The 22,016-nt window shown below is 42.4% G+C and overlaps 1 protein-coding gene across 4 annotated transcripts in view; it reads left to right on the top strand.

Annotated features, from left to right (window-relative positions):
- FBXW7 (F-box and WD repeat domain containing 7) overlaps positions 1 to 22,016 on the top strand; it is a 175,584-nt gene that overhangs the window by 23,441 nt on the left and 130,127 nt on the right. The window contains exon 1 of one of the 4 annotated variants that reach the window (XM_018567031.1): positions 2,254 to 2,334. The exons of 1 other annotated variant lie outside the window; for it this stretch is intronic. The gene's annotated coding sequence lies outside the window, so the exon portion shown is untranslated. Of the gene's footprint in view, positions 1 to 2,253; positions 2,335 to 12,581; positions 12,588 to 22,016 lie in introns of those variants that run through there. 2 more of the 4 variants (XM_018567030.1, XM_018567033.1) reach the window with 2 other exon arrangements.

Consider the following 22,016-nt stretch of genomic DNA (forward strand, 5'->3'; position numbering starts at 1 on the left):
GCCGAAAGGATCTTGATGACGGGAGCAGTTCGGTGGTCTGCATCACTCTACGCTCACCCCAAGTGCAGGTCCGTATGGGTGTGGGTGTCCGGACACCGCACCCCCAAGGACGTGCAGGGCGGGTGAGCGCAGGGCCGTGTATGGCCGCGTACTCCCATGAGAAGGACGGGCTGCGTACTAATCACATACAGCACCTGTCCTTGATGGGAGCTGCCCGATATGGCCGTGCACGCAGCATGATGCTGCACGTGCCGGCCTTTTCTCGCGTGAATGAGGCTTAAGCGTATTTATTATTTTTTTTTAATCCTACAGGCAAGGAAATGTATTTAACAATTGAAGTATATATTGGGTGATTTTTTTTTTTTAGGTGATTTTTGTAGAATCTACATAATTCTACTTCTGTTTAGGCATTAAGTATCACTTTTATGAGTCTTATGCCACTGTAACATATTATATTGCGTGCTATGTTTTTCTCCTATATTAACAGTTGATAACAAACACATAGCGAAACATAACGTTTTTGCTGCTTTGTAAGTTAAACAGATGGTACTGCTGTGAGATTTCCATGTGTATATGTGTTTAATCCTTGCACTTTGATGGACCATGTTTACACGGGTTTCCTGTATCGGCACGGTGGAAGACCAGAAAACATCAGGCACATCTCCGATTCATAACACTGTAAGCGACATAAGCAATTCCAATCAGCCGCTGCTTCTCAGAAGTTGGTTAACCACCTCCTTCCATCCAAGTTTTTTCACCTGGTATTACTTTAAATTTTCCACACAATCGGCACTTTTCTTGAGCAGCTCCTCTAGAAGCAGCACAGTGAAGCGAAAGAGAGAGAAAAGCCAAGTCCTTGGCAAAAGCAGCTGAATTGCATCTGCAGATGAATGAGGATTTAAAATTCTATGCAGCAGACAGTACCTCCAGCAGGCGAGTAAAAGGTTACTGCATTATTGTGCTTGTTTGCATCCAGCGTACCAATTGCCAGAGTGTTTCATTTCCCCGTCACCTCGGCATGCCCTGGCTGTAGTTACTCTAAAGACGGATATGAACTCATTTTAATAGCAAAAGGGCACAGCAAGGTGATGCTTTTATCTTCCAATACGCTTTGGTCATATCAGAATTGCTGTTTTATTTCGTCCTTCATTCCATTTCTGTAATGCTTATCCCAGTGGAATTCTGTTGTGATCCTCTTCTGTTACCACAGAATGCTCTATTTTGAATCTGTGCTTCTGAACTAAGGAGACGTATTGCTTGTAGCTCCAAGCGTGGCAGCTGTTTTTTTTTTCTTTTTAAACCCAGAATGTCAAACTATACCCTGTAAAGCAGAATACAAATAAAAATAGTTTTCTACTTTCATTTTTTCCCCCCAAAGTCAACAAATATTTGCAGCTATGTAAACTGTGATGTCAGGCTGTATAGAAGCTATTGATGCACTTACTGCACTTGCCAAATTATTACCGCAAATTGATGAGCAGCTCAGTGGCGAGGCCAGTATCACGCATGCCGTGTGTAATTGACAGGTCCCACCTGACCACTGGAGTCGGCAAAGGTCAACTGCTGTGACTTGCAAATAAATGAGCACAAATGGTGAAGCGTTCCCTGTGTTCCGGCTACGGAAGGCAGCGGAAGCAGCAATTGCTTTGAGGTGCTGATCATTCTTGAACAGGGTACTTGGGGACAGCTGAAAGGGGTGTGGCTGAGTCCTGTTGGCCGTGGCTTAGAGAACACCATCACTGAAAGGGAAACAGGTTGGATAGGTTGCAGAGCTATACCATCTGAACAGGACAGCTCTCTTGTCAGCTAATGCAGATCAGGATACCTGCTGTGTTCCCAAGTGTACATTTCATCTTGAGAGGCTATGAAAATGCACATTGAACAACTAGAGAAACGCATGACTTCTACAAGAAATGATGCTTTAGCTTGAACCTTGATACCGTACACTAAGGATTCTGCCGTTGAAGTGTTCACAGAAGCACTTTGGTGACCGGCTTTTATTTCAACAACTGTAATCGGTTGTTCCTTTTTTTTTTTTTTCTCTTCCTTTCTGTACATTTTTCCCCCTCCTATTGATCAGAGTTAATTTCAGCCAGGGAGCTACGTAATGAGGCAGCCAGCTAGCCGAGAGTGCATGTGGGACAATAGCAGTGGTGATTTCCTAAGGAAAGAACTCGTCGTCTGAGCAAGTCAATGTGTGGCTGTGGCTGCAGCATCATTTCTTCTTTAATGAAGAGGTTGGGCCGCTCGACCTGCTGCTCCGATTTGCTTTCTTGCAGCTATCCATCAGACCCTTTGCAGAGGCTCTCCTTCGAATGCCTTAGCCAGCCAAAGGTAAACCATCCAGCTTTCTTTACTGATATAAGTCGAAATGGATGATAAAAACTTAGGGTTTCTTTGTGGGTACGGAGGAAGGTTTGGGGTCGGAGCAGATTTCCTGACCTTGTAAAACAAAACAAAAAAGGATCCGGTATCATGTGGCAATCGCCAGATTCTGTACGGTTTAAAGTGCGCTGCAGTAATTGATTTTGTAATAGGATCCTTGATTTACTGGCATCCCAAAGATGCAGCAGCTTTGCTTGGAATCAGTGTGTGCACTCAAATGAATGTTTACATTGCCGTTGACCTGCCTTTCACTGAAGCCTGGGCTACTGGGAAAGCTTCCGTGTGCATAAAATAAGACAGAGGACTTCAAAATCTGATCTTGTGGAGCACCCTTAATATTATTTTAATAAATATGATTTATGTTTTTTAGTGACTTTCAGAATGTTGCCTTTCTTTAGTTGAAAACTACATGTGCTGGTAATCTTCTTTTTTTTTTTTTTTAAATAACTTTTTATAAACATTTTTTGTTATGCATTTAAGTTTTCTAGCGTATGTTGTTGCTTTTTAAAGCTAAACTCCAGCTTTACCTTTTGTCTTGCACAGTTGTACAGGCTCTTACTGGGATCTCACTGTACACTGTAAGCTTCTCACAGTGTGCATAATAAGCTGTAGCAAGTCAGGTAGATCCCACCCTTTTTCTTGGCTGGAGGACGTCCAGTTTCTTCTATCACTTGACTCCCCAACCTTACTATCCCGGACCCGATCCTTTAATTCAATGGTTTTCTTTCAATCATAGAAGCTCAACATTACATGTGGATGTTACCCAGGGGGCTGGGCATGCAAATACAGCTTGCTTAGCAATGCTCACTCCTCCAGGCTGATGCCCACCCATCAATGCATTTTACAAAATGTGCATATTTGCAAAGAAAGATGCATATTATGGTAAAACATAAGTGCATGGCTATTTGGAATTGCCGTTTTGTGTCCTTGGGTTCAGTTTCCTTTTTCTACTACTGTCTGAATGGATTTAGCATGTTCTGCTTTTCTGCTTGCAGAGTTTTTCTCTGGGAAATAGAGATTACAAAAAATATATACTTTATTGTTCATTAAAATGACACTAAACTTTTAAAATGCAATCAGGTACCCTAGCTATTAACATAAATGTATCTCATTTGTGTATAACTCAGCTGATGATCCTCAAATCATCTCTGAATTGGTGCTGCCACTGTCCTTCCTTCTGGAGGGTGGCTACTTTTGTTACCTATGATCCCTGTGTGTTTTGTATATCAGCCGCCGCTCCAAGCTCTCTCCCATGATAGACTACAATCTCAATACAAATTAGTAAACGGAACATGAGATTGTAGTCCATCACAGGAGTGAGCTTGGATTGGTGGCTACTTTACACAACACACACAGGCATCATGAGGAGCAAAAGTAGCCACCCTCCAGAAGGAAGGACAGTGTCAGTATGAATTCAGAGATGATTTGAGGATCTACAGCTGAGTGATGCACCAATAAGGTCCAGTGAACTGGAGAACTATGGGGTTAGGGCTTTTCCCCATAGTTCTCCTAAGGGTAACGGAAGGACAAAAACTAGCGACCTCCCGTCACCCAAAGCTCGGTATACCGCGAGCTACAGCTCCCCTGTCACGGCTCTCTGCCAGCACACGATCGAGAAGTGAGCGAGCGCCGGTATGTGCTCGCTCACTTCCCGATCTACAACAGACCAATGGGAACTGCTGTGGCTGGTTTTAAAATTGCTGATTCTGGGACTATCAACCCTATCCTGTCTTCACTGACCAGAAACAAGCATGCAGGATAGGAGCTCAGTGTTTTTAGTTGTGCATGCTTATGCCCAGTTCATATTCTTATTTCCAGATGCCCTAATCTGCGTTTGGACTTCTGGGAATAACACAGTACTTTCACTTTCAAATATGACTCTCTCCATGTCTTCTACGACTTAGCTCAGTGCCTAAGAAGCAGAAAATAGGCTAATTCAAATACCAGATTTTAGAATGTAGTATTTGTATAGGATTCTTATGTAACAACAGCATGCACATTCTTCTGGATTCATAACCTAGTGGGTTACTTGCCCAGAACAAGCATGCAGAATGGGAGTAACGGCTGTTCAGACTTCACTAGCTGCTGCTGCTGCAGGTCTATGGCTCACTAGGTAGAGAAACCAGCATCAGATCGACAGTACTGTAGCATGTATGTTCTTTAGAGTGAGGCCCCGTTCACACCAGGACGTTTCTTCCGTTTTGTTTTTGCTGAAACGCATGCAAATCAAAATCCCATGTATTCGGGGGACCGTTCGTGAGTAACAATACACCTGTTGTTTAAAATAGTCCTTGAGCTTCTTTTGTGGCGCGTATCAGCTCGTTTTGCTCCATAGACTTCAATGGAAACGAGCTGATCAGGGTTTTTTTTGCTTGTTTTTGCAGCCGAGACTGCTTTTCATTGGACAACTGAAAACGAGCTGAAAACATGCCTTAAAACGCTCTTACATATGAACAGAAAATGCCTGTAAAACGCGTGAAAAAAGCGCTGAAGCGCTGTCGCCCTGGTGTGATTGGGGCTTTACAATCATGGGAGATGAAGACTTCCAAGCGTGGAATACATTCAGTGGAAATGACGTGGCAGGCTGAGAGTCTCATCCACAACCCAATGCTATTCTCAGGCTCTCTGTAATAATGTAATTGTTGATTTCAACAGAAAATACTTTTCTTTGCACACATTTCAGTCTTTAAATCTTCGTTTCATTTCCTGGTGATGTTAGAAGAATATGCAGGAAAAAAGTACTCGTGTCTGGAGTTTAGCTTTTCTAAACCCGTAAGCTTACTTTAAAGGAGAACTATGACATGAGTGATTTCCACTCACCTCATAGTTCTAAGCCGACCTGACAATGAGACTGACACAGGTCAGCTCAGTAGATCGGGATGTGAGAGAACACATACCGGGTTCCCTCACCTCTCGATCCTGTCACGGCTCTCTGCCCTCTCCCCTCTCCGATCTGCCAGCGCTGACTGGCGGAACAGACGGGGAGGGGGCGGGTACAGCTGGCTCTGCCTCTAGATAGGCAGAGCCAGCAGTCCCATTTTCTTGTGGTTGATCCAAACCATCATTGTTTGTTTGTGATTTTAGTGAAAAATGTAATCAAAAGTACAATAAACAATCACATTTCTAAATTATGACCAGCTTTGGGGAGTGTGTTTTGCACTCGCTTACCTGCGTCTGCTGTGATTGGTTCAGTTTTCTTTGTAAAGCTCTGTGGAATATTTTTATGCTTAATAAATTCATTGCGCAAATAAATTACGATTTTTAAAACCTTTTTTCTGCAGCCTTGTAGGTTTTATTTTACCTTTTAATTAGTCCCCATCATACCTTAGCCACAATAAAAGGAACATTATTCGATTGGTTTGTTTACCTTTTTTTTTTTTTTGTTCTCTCACACACTTCTTTTGGCCGTGCGCTTTTCCTTTATTATACCAACTGCGGGTGTGCTGAGAACTCCTTGCAATCACAGCTCTTGTTCAGCATGCCATTTGCACCAGAGTGTCTAATTGTGTACCTATCTGCAGAAAAGTGCATCTGTGACATGCAGTAATTATGGGATTGCAGAGCTCGCAGCAGTGTGCCTTGAATATATTTCTTTTCCTAAGCTGCCTGCGTTCATATTCATGAGAAATGTAAAGAGGAAAATGGCATAGTGTCTAAGGGCTTGTAAACGCAGCTGTTGTTTCGCCTATTTCTCCCCATCATGTGTTTTGGGGAGAAAAGAACAGGAATGGAGGCTTACAGTGGGGAGACACAGTATTGATAGTAGGAGAAGTGTCTGAATTAAATGTTCGGAAAAGACTCATTAAAATAAAATGCAGCATGCTGTGCTTTTCCCTTAGCTTCAGCTCTAATTCACTTGGGTACTGTATAGACAGGGGATCCAGCAAAGTGAACTAATGTATACTGTAATGCAGAATGGAAAGATAGCAGCTATGCTCAGCTTTGTTGCTGTTTATGTAGTCCAACTGACACCAATCCAATTTTATGTGAACCGGTATTGAACCTAAACATATAAGGTGGGCATAACCTCTTAAAACCAGGCACCACAACCCTGAGAAGGGAGAAGGGCGAAGGGCATCTCTGGGTGATGCTGGGGGAGCCATTTTGTTTAAAAAAAAAAAAAAAAAGATATAGCTATCTATCTTATACAGAGTTTAGTGTTTAGACTTGGGGTTTTCCGCAGTTGGTGATTTAAATAATCAAATATGGCTTAGCTAGGGGAACTGTAAATAAGCATCTGGCACAGAAGCAAGGCAAATACAGCATGCTTTCAGGGAAAATTGCTTACGTTTAAGATGCTTTTACTAGGTTTTCACATTGCATTCCCATTTACTTAGATGTATAGAGAAATAAGTGTTGCATAGCAAAAGCAACACCAAGTCCCCATTCTCGCCTAAGCTTTAGTGTAGCCAGGCAATTTAGAGGCATTTTCATTTTTGTGCATTTGTACGTGCTCTTTGTAGTACAGGAGCAGAAGGTTGCGGTTTTGGCCCCATAGACTTTTAAATGGAAGCGACTCTAAAACATGTATAAACACACATTTTTCAGGTGATCCTATGTAAGTCTGGGGGGCCAAAAATGCATGATTCTGCCCCCATAAGAAGTTCTTGTACTTTTTCGATGCTCCGTTAACAGCTGGCGCAACTGTGGAGGGGCCCAGTAAAAAGAATGGTATTTTTCATCTTGAGTGTTGTCACGCTTTAGGAATTGCTCAACCAGATGCTCGGGTGTGAACGGGGCCTAAAAACCATTGTAGAATCGTACTAAAAATACCCAAAACCCTCCTGGCTAGGCTCATACTTAGTGTGCATGGGACCTAAAGTGAAAACTGTGCCATGCAGTCCAATTCAAACACTTCATTCCAGGTCTTTTCAAAGGTATAAATCAGAAGAACAAAGGCCTTATTACAATAACCTTTAAGCCCCTTAGAGTGGAAAGAGTTGTAACAGTTTTGTTTTTTTGCTGCATCCGGGGACAGCTATCTCTTCCAAACCACATGTAATTGTATCACATAAGATTATATTCAGGCTGCTGCATACAGATGTGGCTGCTGTCACCTGGTCATTAACCTAAATGGGTACAGTGGCAGGGCAGATGGGATTTCCACAGCAGAAATCCCAAATAACATAGTGTGACCAAAGGCTTTTAAAGTGACACAAAACTCAGAAGTTATATCTTAAAAATACATTGAGGTACCTTTTAATTATTAACAAAAATGTATCCTATTTGTGTATCACTCAGCTGTAGATCATCAAATCATCTCTGAATTGGTGCTGACACTGTCCGTCCTTCTGGAGGGTGACTGTGATGGACTACAATCTCAATACAAATCTGTAAACTAAATGTGAGGTTATTAACCATCACAGGAGTGAACTTGGAGCTGTGGCTACTTAACAACACACACACGGGGACCATGGGGAACAAAAGTAGCCACTCTCCAGAAGGAAGGACAGTGTCAGCATGAATTCAGAGATGGCTTGAGGATCTACAGCTGAGTGATGCATAAATAAGATACATTAATATCTCTTGAAGTAGTAACAAAAAGACAACGCTGCTATAAGGACTTTATAAGGACTTTTTTAAGGACCAAATACAATACTCAATTTTTTGGTAAAATATAAAAGACGGGGTCACGTCGGGTAAACAGATGGCAAACATGTCAAGCCTTAAAATTGCGTGCGCCTGTGAAACCGCAAAAACTACAATACCCAAAAAGATTTCCCATAGTCACTGCTTTAAAAGCTTTTACTGCTCATCAGTCTAGTATTAACAGTAAGCTGTGTTTTTGGTAGAACCGCTTCAGGAGCCTGATGTGTGTATATATACGGCCGCCCGTCCTGAAGCGGTTAGGCCTTGTTCACACCAAGCGCGGAGCAGGTGCAGAGCAGTTGCAGACCTGATCAAAACTGCGTCCAATGTATTCCAATGGTATTTTTTTGCTCCAGTTCACATCGCAGCGTGCAGTTTCAGAGCAGGTGAAAAAACTGCAGCAAGCCCTATTTTACCTGCTCTGGAATGCATCAAAAACACATGCAAATGCCTGGAACGCACTGAAAGCCCATGTTAAGCTAAAAAAAAAAACTTTTTTTTTTTTTTTTAACACAAACGGCCCGGAACTCATCAAAAACGCGGCACAACCCACTGCACTGCGTGTTCAGAAACCTGAGCCTATCTGCTCTGCTTTTGGTGTGAACAAGGCCTCAAACACAGGGCAAAAGTAGGTCCACTGCAGTTTAAATGCACCTGTCAGTGAACTGTGAAGGATCATCTCAAACTGATCTGAAAGTTAACTGCATTTGCCCATTAAAGCAGGCACAAAGTCTATGCATACCGGCCCTTTCTGCATATAATTTGTGAGTATATATGTACCAGAGTTACATTACATTTGTAGACTCTTCCCATAGATGGCTTGGATTTTGGCTGTTGACTGCTGAATTGAAGGAAATTTGAGCGGTTTGTGGCCCTGCAAGCAGCACTGGGCTGGACAAAAGTCTATTTCAAAATCCACTGAGCCAGGTAGAAATTGCTTGCCTGAACAGTGACTGCATCCTATCGTGTATTCAGGCCGGCCTATGAATATGATGGTGGCTAGTGGAGCTTCCGCTGTCCACTCTGTTTAGTATAGGTGGGGCAACCAAATGATGAGATTTAGCTGTGAGTAAATAGAAGATAATTTAGCAATCAAGAACCCATGTGTTATGGTAATAAACTGTTTCCGCATTTAGGAACATGAGAATGATCTTAGTAGCCATGTTATTCCTCCTGCTTGCCTAGCCTACCTTTGGGATGAAGGGCTGTGGGTATTGAATGATAGCATAACAATCCATATGCTGAAAGACTTGTCACATTTTTTTTTTTTGATCTTTGAGAGAAGGATATGAAGGGATTGTTGACATTAAATGTATTCATTTTTTTTTTGCCAATACATAGTAACCTAATGTTAGACTACAGCTTGGCTACCATGAAGCTGAGCGGGATGAGGTTGTTGCTCGAGCAGGGTGGCTTTTGGGAAGTTTAGAAGTGGAAATATGTCCGCGGGCTGTCAGGTGTAGGACATCAGAATTTGGGACTGTTTTATGCCTTTGTAGGAAATGGACTGTGAAGATTTGAGCTATTTCTTGCATAAAAGAATTCTTGCCAGTTTGAGTGACATCACACGCAGAGGTAATTGGATGATAAGGAATGGATGTATTTTGTTTATTGCAATCAGAGCTAACAACTGCAGTTAATTAGATGGATTTTGCTTACGGCAAGAGACATATTAGTCATATAGTCACTGCTTCCTCCTCTGCTTTGTTTTCCTCAAAATTGTATATCTGCAACTCATAAAGCAATTCCGTCTTGTTGCTTTATAGGATTATTAAAATCTAACTAAACCCAAATGTGGTATTTCAGTTATGCTGGTTGCTGAAGAGTTGAATCGTATATTGGATAAAGATATCCCTAGATTTAGGATGATGGTCCCTGTTGTCGCTGTCTAGGTTTGTGGGCACCAATAAATGGCTTGGGTTGATCTCTGGCATGAATATTCATATGACATTATGAAGGGTGTGGTATAACTACTCTGATTTCTGTCGCAAACTTTATATTTCTAGCTTTGTCAAGTGCAACATATTTCCACCCATATTCCCGGTTTTCTCTAGGCATCACTCACTCCCCCTCATGATTTATCGGCATTGTGGCCTTTTTGGGACTGGATAGAGACAGATTTCTTTGGGGAAACTTGTGGTCTATAAGATGCAAACACGCTGAGTTATTTATTCATTACTGGTATTTATACAGCGCTTTACATAGTGCACATTCACATCAGTCCCTGCCCTAAAGGAGCTTATAATCTAAGGTCCATCTCTCTCACATGCATACATACATACATTAGACAAGAGCCAATTTACCTTCTAGCACGTCTTTGGCGTATGGGAGGAAACCAGAGTATTCGGAGGAAACTCCTATGCAGATAGAGACCTGGCTGTGATTCCAACCAGGGATCCCCAGTGCTACAAGGCAGAAGCGCTAATCACTATGCTACTGTACTGCCCACGGTTCAACCCAAACTGAAAGTTCAGGTTTGAGTGGAATATTAAAGCATAAGTAAAATGTAATATGTTGTAGTTTACCAGTCCCTAGATGTGGTGGCTGCATTAGTTTTTTTTTTTATTTAATTTTTTTCACCTTGTGTTCCTGCTAGTAATATACTTCCTGTCCTAGAGTTGCAACACTCCAATGTACCCTATCTATCAAAGAGCAGCATTGTATCCCTAATATTGGGGGAGGTATTTTGTAGTCCACAGAGATAGCTGAGAGCAATGTAACAGATAACAGTACAGCAAAGGCTGAGAGCACATGAAGTTCGCTCACAGGGTTTCAGGCAGGATACGTTTTTTTTTTTGCATGCGTCCAAACAAATATAACAGAATACTTTCAACATTGGTATAGTTAACAGACCAAAAGGGAGCAAGCGAAGTTAATTGTTTAGGGTTTACATAAACTTGAAGGTGCAAGGATTGCTTAGAATCAATATTTCAAACAGTAAACTTGACTTCTCTGGACCAGGAATCTTGACATATGGCGTAACACTTACGTTTTTGATTTTCAGTTGCGTATTAGAACTTCTGCCAGGTCTTAGAAGATGTGTGTGTCCCAGTTGAGAGGAGTTTTCTCCAGTTGAGAAGATTTTAAATGCTGTCTGTGTCATCATAGACGGCATTCTTCTTCTTCTTCTTCTTCCTTTTCTGTCATATTGAGGGACATAAGTAAATCGTGCCCTGTCTATACTAAGAACTGAGCGATCACTCAGCTCAGTTTCTTTCTGTAGAGAGCAGTCACTGTCAGTCACCACTCCAGGCAGGGATTCCCCCTCCTCTCTCCGCTCCTCCAGCGCTTACTGGAGGGAAAGACAGGGAAAAGAATGGGCACAGCTAGCTCTGGCTCTGGAGAGACAAGATTGTCAGCATCCATTGTTAGTAAATGTACCCCTTGTGATCCAAAAGAGAAGTAAAACCCAAAAAAGTGTAGTTTGTGGTCCGAGTCAGGTCTTCTTCTTTTGTCGCAGTTTTACTGAGGCAAGAATGATAAATCTGTCTCCCTGCCCCTGTTTCATACTATGTTGCCATGCGACAGGATTGATAAATGTCATCCATCGTGCTGAGTGAACTGAGCCCTTGAAAACTCTCCATTTGAAGCTAGATCTCACAATTATTGGAGGATGTGAATGACGAAAGTGGAGCTCCTTCTTTTTAAAGTCTACTAATCAGTGCCGACTAGCAAGGGTTCTGTTTTGATGAACTGCGTATGCATTTTGTTACAAGTACCATTGAAAGACGCATCATATTATATGTGGCAGGTGTATGCCTCTGAAGTTTTAAAGGACATTGCCCTAAGCTTGTGTACTGGGAAAATAGTCTAGCAGCACTTAAAATGAAATTGTACTGTTTGCCGGATCTGTGCAAGTTTTTGTGGACTTTGTGAGCGGTAAGTTTGCAATCTGGATGTACTGGTGTCTGCCAATATTAACCAGTGGGTTAGAACTTGAAATCCTCACAAGTTTGGTTGCTTTGCAAGAGGTCTGGGCAAGGGAAGCCTGAGGCAAATTCTGCCACCTCTCTTGTTGTCAAAATGGCAAAGAGACTATCTTGAGTTGGGACAGGATGAGGAGGAAACTTTGCAGTGTGTGAAGTTCACTGTTGGACTGTACTGCCTGAGTGTTGTGAGGTTACCATGTGACATAAACGCTCACCTGTGTGTATTTCCTCTGCAGATGCTAAGTCAGAAAAACAAATGGCTGTCTTCTACCAATTAATGGTGAAAACAGAAATGCCTTGCCAGACCCAAAAAGTCTGGTTACCCTGTAAGAAAGCAAAGTGTTTATAGTCCTCAAGGCATGTCTGAAAGGATAGAAAGGGCTGACAGATGCAGTAAGGGGGGTCACTGCTGCACAGCAAAATTAGATATGGAAACATTGGGTGGTATAGTACAAAGTGGGTATAGTGCAAAGTGGGGGTAGGCCCTGCACACAAGTTTGGAAACTCCTGAGAGAGTAGGTAAGGCCGAGGGTTACTGTCCTGGTGTTTGGTGAGTTTAAGAGAAGTTGATCATTGTTGTGTGGGTTTGTGTGTTCCGACCCACAGGTTGAAATGGAGGGGTGTGTGTGTGTTGGGGGTGAAAGGGGTTGGGGGTGATAACTTACAGAAGGTGACTGGAGACAGGTTGGTGTTGCCACAAAAGTGAGTGTGCCCTAGTTAGGCTTTGTTCTTTGAGAGCAGCTTGAAGCTGAATACATGGGGCGTGCGTGTCCAGGCCTGTCTGGGTTACACAGACTGGTCTGAGAGAGGCTGAGTCTGGGGAAGCTCTGTCCTAAGGTGAAATAAACAGAGCTGTGCTACAAAATAGCCAGCAACCTGCAATACATTTGTGTCCATTGTTAGGCCAAACAACTAGTGTATGTTATTTTGATAAATGAAGGTGAACAAAACGCCTTGTGAGGTATTCTGCTGTTTAGGTGGACTTCTTGGAAATCCCTTCATTTGAAGCTAGACCTTAGAAGACACCGCAACCATTTACAGAGGTTCTAACCCTTGTGTGCTGTATCCAAAACTTAAAAATAACGTTTTGGCTGGAGTTTGACTTGAAAGTTGCTGCAGCATGTTCTGACATGATTCCATTAGGCACAAGGCACCGAACTGGTTTAAAAATAATAAAACCTAGGAATTCTCTGCATAAAACTGCAAATATCTGATAGCCGGACTGTGCCTGTACAGAAGGCTATCGGTTATCAGCTGAGGGCTATATTTCCTGCTACATGGCCAAAACATTTTTGTCCCCCAAAATCATATTAAAGTTATATACAGATAAATAGTATTTTACTTTAAATATGTGTTAGAGGTTTTTGTGTTTTTTATTGAAACTCTAATATTGGCTCCACATACTTCAAGTAGAAGGAAAACAAAAACGAGCTACAAGGTGACTTAAGCTGTCCATACACTGCTTGAATTTCTGCCATTTTTAAAAGCCGGGTGAAATTTGCACAGTGTGTGCCAGTGTCGCCACCCTTTTGATCGGCATCCCTCGATCAGCTGATCGAAGGAGCTGGCCGGAAAATCTTCGATCAGAGCCGGCAGCCAGTGAGCTGCCCGCTCTGGCCGGGTATTCTGACAGGTGCCTCTGGCACCTGTCAGAATACAGTGTAAACAGCGGGATTCCTGGATTGACACGCTGTTAGTGTTGATGGAGGAATCAGGTCAATTTTTTTTTTGTTCAGTCCGCAGGTTGAACGAAAAAAAAAATAGATCAGTTAATGGCCAGCTTAAGTGTAGTCATGTAGCAGGCATCTGTTGTGAGTTTACACCAGCTATGCGATCTACATGGCGTTTCTCAGGACTATGGTAGAAACATCAGGTCAGCTACTAAAGGAACTGGTGAGAATAGTTGGAAGTATTGCAGTGCGTCGGTGAGGTATTAATGAATAAATTAGATTGTCATGCTTTCTATCCTTCCCCTCCTAGGTGTCACATTCCACAACTGTGTTGTTAGGATGAAAGCTGCTGCTTTCATTTCAGTTCAGAATAGAGTTTCAGATTACTTATATTTATATGCTATCCAATTTAAACTGGCTATAGAAATGAATGTATGTCTTAGAAAAGGATGAGATGCAGAGTTTGCTTTTTTGGAAGACAGTGGTCTGTTTGTCCTTCTTGATCGTGTCTCTGCATTGATGGAATCATATTATATAGCCCAGTCTTCCTCTACCCCACCCCTGTCTACGTCACACAGGCTTGTTGGCTTTATATAGCTTCTAGTTCAGAGCTGTTGGAGATGATGTTCGTTGAACATGCATTAAGAAAAACAATTATGTTGTTAATCTTCATTATGTGGTTGACGATGCATTTCAGCATATGAATCGGTTAACTGATGATTAGGTATTACTGGTGATTGTCGCAGACTGTCTGACTTCATAATTGATATGAAATGGTATGCAATGACTGCTTTATTAACCACTTTTGAGATTACCTTTTTAACAAGAAGGTCCGACTCTTGGTAAATAGAGGTGCCCTATCTTTGTTTTATGTAGTCAGTGTGTTAAAGAATGTATCATGTAGGCTTAGTGTGTCATCATTTTGAATTATTATGGTGAATTGTTCTTGTAAGCAATTTTCACGACATTTTCCCCGTGCTTGCTGTTCTGCATTTTGATCAATAATGTCATGTTATATAAATTTGTACACGCTCCCTTAAAGTCACACTTTAACTTTGGAGTTAAATTGGACCTTTATCCCCTTTGACTAAAAATACATCAGCATACAGCTCTCCATGCTGTTATGTAATCATCTTACATTCATTAGCTAAACAAACATATTTTTATTTACAATTTCTTTTTTCCACTTTCTGTTCCATTTTGGCACAAATGATGCATTGCATCCTGGGAAGGTTACATCAGCAAAGCATTGCTGGGAAATCTCATCTGTAATCTTATGAGATCTCCCCTGAGATGATGTGCATTGTCACATGTCCTAGTCACACGTGCCGGAGTTCCAGGAAGTAAAGCGAGATATATTAATCTGACCTTCATGAAAATGGCCACTGTAAAAAGAATGGGGAAGAAAAGAAAAATAAGGCATGCAAAGAATAAAAAGCTGGCTATTATCTAGAAGAATGTGTTTGTAGATTGTAGAGCTGCAACAGTTAATCGATTAAGTCGATTAAAATCGACGATTGAAAACGTTGGCAACGTTTTCGATCGTCGATTCGTCGGCTATCGATTGCTTAGCCTGTTCGGGGCTCCGCACGCGGCCTGAGTCGCACGTCACGCGTCACACGCTGCTCCCGACGTGTCCACCGCACAGGCCATGTCATTTATAAACATTTCTAAAGGTGTGTTTGTTGTTATTTTGAAGATATGGGTAAAGATCCTCTTTAAAATGCATTCAATTGCCCTAACTATTAACATAAAAGTATTTGTGTATCAACCTCAAATCATCTCTGAATTGGTGCTGACAGTGTCCTTCCTTTTGGACAGTGGCTACTTTTGTTCCCCATGGTCCCTGTGTGTGTTGTAAAGTAGCCACCGCACCAAACTCGCTCCTGTGAAGGACTACAACCTCATGTTTAGTTTACTAATTTGTATTGTCATCACAGGAGTGAGCTTGCAGTGATGGCTACTTTACAACACACGCAGGGGCCATGGGGAAGAAAAGTAGCCACTGTCCAAAAGGAAGGACAGTGTCACCACCAATTCAGAGATGAGGATATACAGCTGAATGATACACAAATAGAATACACTTTTGTTAATAGGGTACTTGAATGTATTTTTAAGATTGAACTCCTGAGTTTAGTGTCAATTTAAGTTGTCATTTTTGCACCTGGGATGTGAAAAGCGTCCATGCCTAAAGCAAGCCAATTTTGCAAAATGTTTTGTATTTTGTAAAATCTTCTGTGTTGTTTTACATGAATATACTGTGGGCCCCTAGTGGTGTTTACATGTGCCTTAAAACACCTTTAGGAAATCACCGGTAGCCCCAAAACCTGTTGCATTCTAATATCAACGTCTTGTACCTCTCCATTGGCTCAACACTGTAATAGGTAGCTTTACTGGTTAAGAGGGAAATATGGAACAACTCCACTGTGTTTAGCTAATTGCATATTTATTTAGCAAAGGTGTACAATCACAACCGGGACACCCTGTCAAGACTTTCAAAAGGTAGTCTGGAATTTGGTAAAGGGCAGCCAGGGAAGTGTGGAGGTTGGATAAGGGCAGCCCAGGAAAGTGTGGAGGTTGGATAAGGGCAGCCCAGGAAAGTGTGGAGGTTGGATAAGGGCAGCCCAGGAAAGTGTGGAGGTTGGATAAGGGCAGCCCAGGAAAGTGTGGAGTTTGGGAAAAGGGCAGCCCAGGGAAGTGTGGAGTTTGGAAAAGGGCAGCCCAGGAAAGTGTGGAGGTTGGGAAAGGGCAGCCCAGGAAAGTGTGGAGGTTGGATAAGGCAGCCCAACTATCAGTTTCACCAGCAAATGTTGACATTTGCATATTAGAGTGGCTCTGGTTGCTGAGCGCCTGCAAGTGTTAGTTACCTGGCTGTGGATGGTGATGCTTTGGCTTAAGTCTGGCTAAAAACAAGTACAGAGATAAAGATTTTAGATGTTAAGACTCTTTATATGACAGAGCTGGGTCGATAAGCATCGTCACATGGAGAAGTCCACAGCCATTGTAGCTTACACTGGTCTTTCCTAAACAGTTCAGCTGCAGCACGAAAGGGAGTTCAGTTTTACGCCCATGGGCAAGGCACAACATCGTTTTAAGGACTTAAGAACAAAGCTGGAGACACAGCCTACATACGTAATAAGCCAAAACAGGTCGTCCCTATTTACATATATTTACAAGCTCTGCAAATATGGTTGCAGGTTGTCCTCCTGTACTGAAATGGCACAGGAAGATGGGCCACTGCTGCCATCTCCTTAAAATGCATGATGACTGGCTGTCATGTTAATGCAATGACTTCAATACTTTTGAGTTACTTACTTGGAACAACTTGTGTATGGTGCATGCTTGTTCCGGATCTGTGAAATAAAGAAACCATACACAGCCAGGTAAACTGCATTGAAAGTCAGTTCTCATATTTCTCTCATAAGTTTTTCTTTGAAGCTGATTGCATGCACACCTATATCTTTAATACTCTATAGTTCCACTTAACATTACAAGCGTGACATCCTTGGATATAGAGGATCCATTCTGATTGGCCCTTAAATAAATTGGAATGTAATTACCTACTAAAAATAGTGGTTTATTTTGACCACAGCTGATGATCTGCAGGCTTTCTTTTAAGTTGCTATTCCAACACATAGAATCATAAAACAAACTGGCATCAGAAAAAGACCAAGTGGTCCATAATCTGCATACTGTTGATATAATACTTGCCTATGATGATGCTTTCAAGAGTTCATGATAATGTGGGTTCTTTAATAGTACCATCTTAAAGTACTTGCTTTCTGCACTATTACTGTCTTTATCAACAAGAGGCAGAACATTGTAGACACCCTATAATAATCATTTTTGTTTCAAAATAATCATATTGCTTAGTATCTCATAACATAATACCATATTCCTGTAATTAGTATACAGCCTTTATGTCACAGAACTCTGCAAGATATGCAGTAACACAAGCCCAGGAGCTTACCACTCTGTTTAATAGCTCTCAAGAACTTAATTTAGAAGTGTTACTTCTCTCAAATTCCCAAAAGGATTTCAATAGGAACATGTTTACACTATGACAGCCTCAGGCTTGTATTTAAGGTTTTTTTTGCTGCTTATAACATTTGTGGCTAACAAGCAATCTTTTGCTTTCCTCAGTATCACAGTTGAGTGAAGAAGAGATCTTCCCATATAGACTTTGGCAAAAGCATGGCTAATTTTAGATTTATTTTTCTTTAAAGCAAATCGGTTTGCTACTATAATTGACTAAGTCAGCTTGTATTTTGTTGGTATAAATGGTATACTTGCAGTAAGTGAAAAGTGAACTATGGGGTAACCTTTTTTTTCGCCATAGTTCTCTTTAGGGTCACGTGAGGATATATACTAACGTCCTCCCATGACCCAAAACTCAGTATATAGTGGGCTATTGCCCGCTATGTGCTGAGAGCACCGCAGCCAGGACGGATCCCGACATTTACTGTTGAGATCCACCCCGCTGGCTGATTGACAGCAGGCTCTCCCTATCTAGAGGCAGAGCCAGCTATGCTCGCCCTGTCCGTCCCTCCAGTCAACGGGGGAGGGGGAATCCCTAAGGGGAGCGGTGACTGAGAGCCACCACTCTGCAGGGAGATGATTGGGAAGTGAGCAAGTGGCGGTATGTTTTTGCGCACTTCCTGATCAATAGAGTCGACGTGTAATTTACTTACCCCCATAGTTCTCCTTTTTAAGTGTTTTGTCCATCACGGTATAAGTCTAATTTTTTTAATTTTAAGTCCCACTCCATGCAAAATATAACCCCCCTCCCACTACCCTTTAAACCATTCTGTGGTGTTTTTATTTTTTCTTACCTTGTAAAGCAAGTTATACTTACCTAAGTACCCTCTCCAGGTCCCTTGCTGGCACAGTTTCTGGCTGTAGGGGACTGCTACTGCATAAGGTCTCTTGCCGGCCAGTCCCTGAGAGGACCCCGACACTGGGGAGCCAATAGAAAGTGTTCACGTTACTCAGGCTATTTCATGGAAATCCGAAGAAGGACCCTGCAAGAAGCAAACAAAGGAAGAGGGAAGACTCTGGACCTGAGCATCATGTGACCATATCTTTAGGTAAGTTCAATGGAAATTTGTACAGGTTTTTTTTTTAGTATAACTCCAGCGATCCTTTAGATGGATGGGGTAGGGAGGGGGGTTTGTAGTATTCTGGAGTTGGTCTTTAAACAAAACAGTGATATTCTCCATAGTATTTAACTATTGGGTATGCCGTCAGTTTCCATCTGTTTACCACAGGGCTTCACAATTTGCACGTATCAGGTTGCCATGGCATCTAAAAAAACTCTTTTCTGACCGGGGTGTTTCTGCCTATAAGCTCCCAAACTGGGGCCTACCTGCTAGAAGAGCTATCTGCCATACTATGCACACTGCTGGAAATCTAGACCTTGGTTCCTATGCCCTCTTTGGCATGTGAATTTTATGGTTCACTTCCTGTCCAGGAGTGTGCAAATTGTTTAATAAAAACTACTTGCCCAAGGGCTAAAGTGAGGGCCCAATATACTTGTCCCTAATGAAAATCTACTTCTCCCGATACAAAAAATAGTTTTAATCAAAACCGTATTTAACCATGCTAAGAAGCGTTTCTCGTTGCTCAGCACGTCCTGACCAACGAGTGCTAGCGAAATCCAAAATACATAGCACAGGGCTGCGCAGGTCGGCAGTATGGGGTACAGATTGTACACCCTTACTGGTGGACGGAAAGGACTGTTTGCCGAAAGGTAAGTATAGCGTCCCCGGGGAGGGAGAGACAGGGCCAGATTTGAAGCGGTATTTACATTTTCCAAAATTACTGGGGGGAAAAAAGTGTATATGTCATCTACGGGTGTGGGGCTCAAGAGGTGCATATATAATTTCCCAGTTAGGTTATTGCAGGCTTCTGGATTTTAGTAGAATTTGCCCTGGAATGGTTTATAGTACAGAATATAAAAGGAGTGAACGCTCTGCTCTTATACTGCCTCAGTAGTTTCCTGGTATTGCAGGGCAGGACTTTCCTCTCTTTGAGCCAGCAGAGTCTGGGTACCAGGCTTGCAGACTCGCTTTGTAGAGATGTGCTCATATAGTTGAAGGATTTTTGTACTAGTTCATTCAGCTTTTTGTTACACGTTTGATTTGAACAGTTCTTTGTCCCCAAGAAATAAGTTGGATCGTTAGCTGTCTTCAGTGCTGTTGAGAGGTAGTATATTCACCTTCACATAGCTGTAAAAGCCGAATACAGCAGTACCTAACAATAGTTTTGCTCTTAGGCTTTGCTTTAAACGAGACTGAACAAATCCCTGGAGTCAAGACGTTTTATTGGACAAAAAAAAAAGTATATGTGTTGGCACAAAAATATTTCATGTTAGAAGGGAGTCACTTGTTCCAATTAGTAAAGAAGAACTAAAGGCAAATAAAACCTTGTTGCAAGGGTTAAGTTCTCATTTTGCCTATGTAGCTAAAATAACAGATATGCTCGCCCAAAACTAGGTATGCACAGGCGAAAAAATTTCCAGACTGAGTACTAGTACCGATACTCACCGATACCAATTACCAATACTTTTTTCAGTGTCATGTCACAGTTTTATTAAAACAATACAGACTAATGATTTTACGACAGTGGTGGAACGCCAGGGTCTGGTCCCAGCTGCAACCGCTGCAACCCTGGTTGTTCTGCCACTAACTCCAAGCTGTAGAGGGACAGCTTGGAGTTAGTGGTAGCAATACATTATACAGCAGTGCAGAATATCACCAGCTATAGAGGACTGCAACTACCAGCAATACATTCTACAACAATGCAGAATATCACCGCTTTAGAGGACTATAAATCCCAGCAATACATTATACAGCAGTGCAGAATAATACCATCAGCTTGAGAGGACTACAAATCCCAGTGATATTTGATACAGCAATGCCGAATGGCAACTGTCCATAGAGGACTACTTAGTCTTAGGTGGCTGTGCGGGGGCCTGCGCTGGGCTGTGCTTTCTCATCGCTGGTCTCGGTCGGTCTCGCTGGCCTGTGCGGGCAGCGTGGAGGAGTTTTTCGGCTGGTGCTGTAAACAGGCGCTGCTGTTCACAGGAAGGCTGCTGGGGACCTCTGCAGCCTTCCTGTGAAGCGCATTGGCTTCAGTTTAAAATGTAAAGCACCAGTATCGGAGTTTAGTATCAGGGCATTGTCACACGTACTCGTGAAAATGCCCAGTATTGGCACCGATACCAATATGGGTATTGGTGCATCCCTACCCAAAACGCGATCCTGGCTGGCTCATAGACCAGTCCCTTCAGCCTTTCTCCTTCTCTGCTCCAGTAATGGAACGCCCTTCAGCGGATGTGATGACTCACAGGACCTTAGACTGCTGGTATGGAGGGGAACACGAGGCTGAAGGGAACAGTTTAGAAGCTGGCTGGATCGCGGTTCCTGTACAGTGTATTAAAGGTCCTATAAGGATGCAACTAAGGATTATTTTTATAATCGATAAGTTGGATGATAATTTTTTCGATTAATCGGATAAAAAAAATACTATCTTTTATTTAAAATAAAATGCACAAATGCAATGTTACAAACATAATGTTTACTTCAGAATAAAACTGCAAATTCTTTGTAATCACACTGTGGGCAGGAGGCGCGTTTGGGGTGCCACTGAAATGAATGTGCTTCTTCAGGTCTTCCTCTGCTGATTGACAGGCAAGTGGGCAGGTGCAATAACCAGCCTGCTATTGGCTATTGTAATTTGAAATAGCCCATAGCAGGCTGGCTATTGCTCTAAAGGTGCCCATACACCTTACAATTATCTGAAGATTTTCTGTGGTCAGATGGAAAAAGTGCAACAGATTGGCCCAGGTGGAGATTACTCCTTCCACACAGTTAAGTGTAGATGGAGGAATCTGTTGCACCTCTTCCATCTGACCACAGAAAATCTGCAGATAATTGTAAAGGTGCCCATACACTGCACGGTTATCGTACGATAATCGTATGCGATCGGGTTTTCGTACGATAATCGAGCAGTGTGAACGGATACGTGCGACCGTTTCTACTGTACGGTCGCACGTCTTCTGTCGAACCAGCATGTTCGAAAACCAGCCGGGAATCGTACGATTCTCGGCTGGTTAGAACGGTGCTCGGAAGATAAATGCTGAACGGGCCGGTGTGCGCACGCACACACTGCCCGTTCAGCATTGCGGTCATCGGAAGCCCGCCCCTCAGGAGGGCGGGCTTGCGATGATCGAGAGTGCGATCTGCCTGTCCAAGATAGGCAGATCGTACGTTTTTTTAATCCCTTTACAACCATCGCAAGACTAGACAAGTCTTGCGATGGTTGTAGAGTGTATGGCCACCTTTTAGGTGTATGGCCAGCTTTAGCCACTGCCTGCTATGTTTACATTCAGCTGCCTAAGCAGGCAGCTGTCATTCCCCAGCTAAAACTCTAGAAAGTGGAA

This window comes from Nanorana parkeri, unplaced genomic scaffold (assembly GCF_000935625.1).
Source record: "Nanorana parkeri isolate BGI_ZX_2015 unplaced genomic scaffold, ASM93562v1 scaffold1001, whole genome shotgun sequence".
NCBI lineage: Eukaryota > Metazoa > Chordata > Amphibia > Anura > Dicroglossidae > Nanorana > Nanorana parkeri.